The sequence below is a fragment of the Scyliorhinus torazame genome, chromosome 1, assembly GCF_047496885.1.
Source record: "Scyliorhinus torazame isolate Kashiwa2021f chromosome 1, sScyTor2.1, whole genome shotgun sequence".
Taxonomy (NCBI): domain Eukaryota; kingdom Metazoa; phylum Chordata; class Chondrichthyes; order Carcharhiniformes; family Scyliorhinidae; genus Scyliorhinus; species Scyliorhinus torazame.
This window is the reverse complement of record NC_092707.1, coordinates 356,397,420-356,403,419: the sequence shown is the minus strand read 5'-3', so window position 1 is coordinate 356,403,419 and position 6,000 is coordinate 356,397,420. Positions and strand designations below refer to the sequence as shown.

General features: G+C 43.8%; 1 long non-coding RNA gene across 1 annotated transcript in view; it reads left to right on the top strand.

Annotated features, from left to right (window-relative positions):
- The first annotated feature begins 653 nt into the window (after positions 1-653).
- Positions 654-6,000, top strand: part of LOC140407925 (uncharacterized) — a 51,584-nt gene continuing 46,237 nt past the window's right edge. Inside the window, exon 1 of the long non-coding RNA XR_011939925.1 lies at positions 654-697. This is a non-coding gene — a long non-coding RNA (uncharacterized lncRNA). The remainder of the gene's footprint in view (positions 698-6,000) is intronic.

Genomic DNA, 6,000 nt, shown 5'->3' with positions numbered 1-6,000 from the left:
TACTGACATGTTCAAAATTATGAATAATTTTGACAGGGTAAAGAAGGAGATTCTGTTTCCACGAGTTGGTATGTCAGTGACTAGAGGTCACAATTTCAAGATGGTCAGCAAGAGAGCTAGGAATGAGATGAGGAGAAACATCTTTACTTGTTGGGGTTTGGAATTCGCTGCTGGGAGAGTGGTAGAGGCGGTTTCGATAGGAAGTTTAAAAAGAGAGCTGGATACATATTTGAAAGGGATTAATTTAGAGGGCTATGGAGATAGGACTGGGGAATGGGACTAGTTGGGTGGCTCTTTTGGGAGCCGGATAGGACACGATGGGCTGAATGTCCTTCTTTTGTACTGTAAATAACAAACAAAAATATTCAAGTGAAGCTAACTTAAATATGCAAATCTGGATCCCGCCCAGTGAGGGCAAGATCCACATCGCAACATCTCGCAAGATCGCATTCGCTCTCGCAAGGCGTCCCAAGTGTCGTATTTCTCGCGCGATGTACCAGCCTTGTCGTGTCACTGAGTCAGGTATGATGAGGCTGTACAATTGTGTCCATTCTGGTGGTGGCCAGGTCTCTACAATTCATTGGAAGTGTTGAGATCAAACTGTATTATTCATGTTATTCATCACCTGCAGATTAACCATCTTTCTTTCCATCAGGAATGTGGGAATATCTTGGGATGAACCTCATTGAACACAAAGGTAAGATGTTCTTACTCATAGTAGATGACTACCCCGGCAACTGTGGGGTCACACCTCTGAAGCAGTGATTACATCAAGAACACACTGAATCCCAGACATGGTAATCTCAGACAATGGGCTGCAGTTCATCAATGAACACTTTAAAGAGTTCACACTATACATACAATAGTGTGATACATACTATCGGTTCACCAAAATATCCTCAATTCAATGGTGAAATCATCGTGAATGACTATGATTTAGTGGCCATTACTGAAACATGGTTAAAGGATGGTCACGACTGGGAGTTAAATATCCGAGGGTATCAAACCTTTCGGAAGGACAGAGTGGATGGTAAGGGAGGTGGTGTAGCTCTGTTATTTAAGGATGACATCCGGGCAACGGTAAGGGATGACATCGGTGCTATGGAGGATAAGGTTGAATCCATTTGGGTGGAAATCAGGAATAGTAAGGCGAAAAAGTCACTGATAGGAGTAATCTATAGGCCACCAAATAGTAACATTATGGTGGGGCAGGCAATAAACAAAGAAATAACAGATGCATGTAGAAATGGTACAGCAGTTATCATGGGGGATTTTAATCTACATGTCGATTGGTTTAACCAGGTCGGTCAAGGCAGCCTTGAGGAGGAGTTTATAGAATGTATCCGCTATAGTTTCCTAGAACAGTATGTAATGGAACCTACGAGGGAACAAGCGGTCCTAGATCTGGTCCTGTGTAATGAGACAGGATTGATTCAGGATCTCATAGTTAGGGATCCTCTCGGAAGGAGCGATCACAATATGGTGGAATTTAAAATACAGATGGCGGGTGAGAAGGTAAAATCAAGCACTAGAGTTTTGTGCTTAAACAAAGGAGATTACAATGGGATGAGAGAAGAACTAGCTAAGGTAGACTGGGAGCAAAGATTTTATAGTGAAACAGTTGAGAAACAGTGGAGAACCTTTCAAGTGATTTTTCACAGTGCTCAGCAAAGGTTTGTACCAACAAAAAGGAAGGGCGGTAAAAAGAGGGAAAATCGATCGTGGATATCTAAGGAAATAAGGGAGAGTATCAAATTGAAGGAAAAAACATACAAAGTAACAAAGATCAGTGGGAGACTAGAGGACTGGGAAATCTTTAGGGGGCAACAGAAAGCTACTAAAAAAGCTATAAAGAAGAGTAAGATAGATTATGAGAGTAAACTTGCTCAGAATATAAAAACAGATAGTAAAAGTTTCTACATATACATAAAACAAAAAAGAGTGGCTAAGGTAAATATTGGTCCTTTAGAGGGTGAGAAGGGAGATTTAGTAATGGGAGATGAGGAAATGGCTGAGGAACTGAACAGGTTCTTTGGGTCGGTCTTCACATTGGAAGACACAAATAACATGCCAGTGACTGATGGAAATGAGGCTATGACAGGTGAAGACCTTGAGAGGATTGTTATCACCAAGGAGGTAGTGATGGGCAAGCTAATGGGGCTAAAGGTAGACAAGTCTCCTGGACCTGATGGAATGCATCCCAGAGTGCTAAAAGAGATGACTAGGGAAATTGCAAATGCACTAGTGATAATTTACCAAAATTCACTAGACTCTGGGGTGGTCCCGGCGGATTGGAAATTAGCAAACGTGACACCACTGTTTAAAAAAGGAGGTAGGCAGAAAGCGGGTAATTATAGGCCAGCGAGCTTAACTTCGGTAGTAGGGAAGATGCTGGAATCTATCATCAAGGAAGAAATAGCGAGGCATCTGGATGGAAATTGTCCCATTGGACAGACGCAGCATGGGTTCATAAAGGGCAGGTCGTGCCTCACTAATTTAGTGGAATTTTTTGAGGACATTAACAGTGCGGTAGATAACGGGGAGCCAATGGATGTGGTATATCTGGATTTCCAGAAAGCCTTTGACAAGGTGCCACACAAAAGGTTGTTGCATAAGATAAAGATGCATGGCATTAAGGGGAAAGTAGTAGCATGGATAGAGGATTGGTTAATTAATAGAAAGCAAAGAGTGGGGATTAATGGGTGTTTCTCTGGTTGGCAATCAGTAGCTAGTGATGTCCCTCAGGGATCAGTGTTGGGCCCACAACTGTTCACAATTTACATAGATGATTTGGAGTTGGGGACCAAGGGCAATGTGTCCAAGTTTGCAGACGACACTAAGATAAGTGGTAAAGTAAAAAGTGCAGAGGATACTGGAAGTCTGCAGAGGGATTTGGATAGGCTAAGTGAATGGGCTAGGGTCTGGCAGATGGAATACAATGTTGACAAATGTGAGGTTATCCATTTTGGTAGGAATAACAGCAAAAGGGATTATTATTTAAATGATAAAATATTAAAACATGCTGCTGTGCAGAGAGACCTAGGTGTGCTAGTGCATGAGTCGCAAAAAGTTGGTTTTCAGGTGCAACAGGTGATTAAGAAGGCAAATGGAATTTTGTCCTTCATTGCTAGAGGGATGGAGTTTAAGACTAGGGAGGTTCTGCTGCAATTGTATAAGGTGTTAGTGAGGCCACACCTGGAGTATTGTGTTCAGTTTTGGTCTCCTTACTTGAGAAAGGACGTACTGGCACTGGAGAGTGTGCAGAGGAGATTCACTAGGTTAATCCCAGAGCTGAAGGGGTTGGATTACGAGGAGAGGTTGAGTAGACTGGGACTGTACTCGTTGGAATTTAGAAGGATGAGGGGGGATCTTATAGAAACATATAAGATTATGAAGGGAATAGATAGGATAGATGCGGGCAGGTTGTTTCCACTGGCGGGTGAAAGCAGAACTAGGGGGCATAGCCTCAAAATAAGGGGAAGTAGATTTAGGACTGAGTTTAGGAGGAACTTCTTCACCCAAAGGGTTGTGAATCTATGGAATTCCTTGCCCCATGAAGCAGTAGAGGCTCCTTCATTAAATGTTTTTAAGATAAAGATAGATAGTTTTTTGAAGAATAAAGGGATTAAGGGTTATGGTGTTCGGGCCGGAAAGTGGAGCTGAGTCCACAAAAGATCAGCCATGATCTCATTGAATGGTGGAGCAGGCTCAAGGGGCCAGATGGCCTACTCCTGCTCCTAGTTCTTATGTTCTTATGAAATGGAAAGAGTTCTGTGAAAGCACTGCTGAAGAAAGATGATGACATTCAACTTGCACACCTGAGCTATCGTCCAATACCACTTAAAAATGATTTAGTACCATATGAACTCCTCATGGAATGAAGACTGAGAACTCAGCTTCCCATATACACTCATACCACCTGTACAAGCTGAAGACTTGTAAATATGCGAGGGGGGGGAAAGAGAATGGATCTCATTCCAATCAGATGTCGAACTATGACAAATGTCACAAAGCATGCAGCGTGCTCGACCTCCAGCCAAGAGAGCCAGTTTGGATCCGAGACCGAGCTCACTGTGGACAAGTGATTGAACAGACACCACTTCTCTGGCCCTACCTCATACAAACAGATAATGGTATGGTGAGATGGATCAGATGTGCTCTACTTGTCATGCAGAAGCGACTGCTTCAACTGTGTAGAAGGTTATCTACCAACCAAATAGACCTGGGATGCTGTGTTCAACTACCAATCTTGATCCCTACTAGACTAGTGAACCTGATTCATCTATTAATTCTCGTTCTGCTCAGCAGAGTCTGGGAGACCACCCACAGGACTTAAATCCCCGATTTCCTCCAAATGGGCTAAGGCCACATTCGGGTAGACTAGTGAAACCAGCGCAGCGATTGTCCCTATAAAAAATATACTGAAGTCAGAGACATGGGGGGAGGGGAGAATGTAATATCTTGGAGAGGCCTGGGTGGAGATGTAGCTTAAGGGTTTAATTCTAACTGTGAGATATGCTAATGGGCATCAGAGGAAGTGATGCAGTGTCACATGATCTTGCTCTCTTCTACAGAACCTCGTGATGAGATGTAGTCGCAACAAAAGATGTTCCCAATAACGTTAATGGCTGGAATTTTCTGGCCGTTCTCGCCAGCGGGATCTCCTGGTCCTGCTGACAGTGAAACCCCGCCATGGGTTTCCTGGTGGTGTGGAGTACACAGAAGAGGAAACCCCATTGACAGCTGCGGGATCTTCTGTAATGGCGGGCTGCCTTCGCTGCCATGAAATATGCCGCAGTGTCCGTGGAGAATCCCGCCCAATGTTTTTCTTACCTCAATAGACTCTGTAAATATTCTGTATTAGCACAATGGGAAGAAGAATATTATGCTCACCAGTCATAACCTCACTCCCTGCTTTTCTCTGTGACCTTCTCCACCTCTACCAGTGCCATCCCACCCCGCTCCACCCCACACTAAGTTCTCTATTCTTCCAAGTCTGGGCTCACAAGCTTCCCTCTTCCATTGCTCACCATTGTGTCCATTCAATCAGTCGCCTAGAACTCATGCTCTGGAATTACATTCCTAACCCATTCTGTCTGACCACCTCCCCCTCATAAGCTGATACACTCCTGAAACAAAATACCTCTTTGACCAAGTTCTTGCTCCTGGTCCCTCCTCCTAACATCATCTTCTTTGTCTCACCATCCATTTTGCCTCATTATGTTTCTGAAGTTACTTGGGACATTTTGGCAATGTTTAATGTGCAATATAAATGCAGATTGTTAACTCGACTTTTTTTTACAACTTAGATTCCATTTGCTCATTTTGATACTTCTTTATGCTTGATCAAAGATTTGTCTCTTTCTGTATTTAAACTGATTGCCAATTGCACTGGTGAATTACCTCCTCCACACTGTAGGACTTAGCGATCTTGTCAGTTGGTATCTGTCATACTTCTTATAGTTTGCAGAGATAGATTTTAACTGATTCAAACTCACCCAGCTACACAAGAGTTAAAATGAGGCTCAGGTTCTCCATGAAATCTTAATTCTGAACTCCAGCGACATTAACAAAAACGTTCCTTATTCCCAGATATTGAACACAAGATTCCAAAAGAGCAATGACCAGTTCTCGTGAAATGTGATTGATCTGAAATGTTGGCTGGAATTTGATGTGGAAGCATTTCCCCTGGTCCCGGCTGAAAGGTTGGAGGCAGGCCTGCCTCGCCTTGGCCGGGTTGGCCTGTGCCGATTTTACGGATGTCGCACCATTGGAGCTGGATTAGATTGCAAACCGAGGCCTTCGGCTGGGGCCAGGCTAGAAGACCTCGGTGAGAGTGGTGACGTATCATTCAGGAGGGCTAGGGTGGAACATGGAGGGAAGGGAGGTAGTATCACTGTGTGAGTTGTTTTCAATGGGCGTGGTGTGCCCAGACAGGAGGGACCCTCCCCTCATGTCAGTATTCTATCCCGCAAAAAAGGCTACTAGCTGAATGGCCAA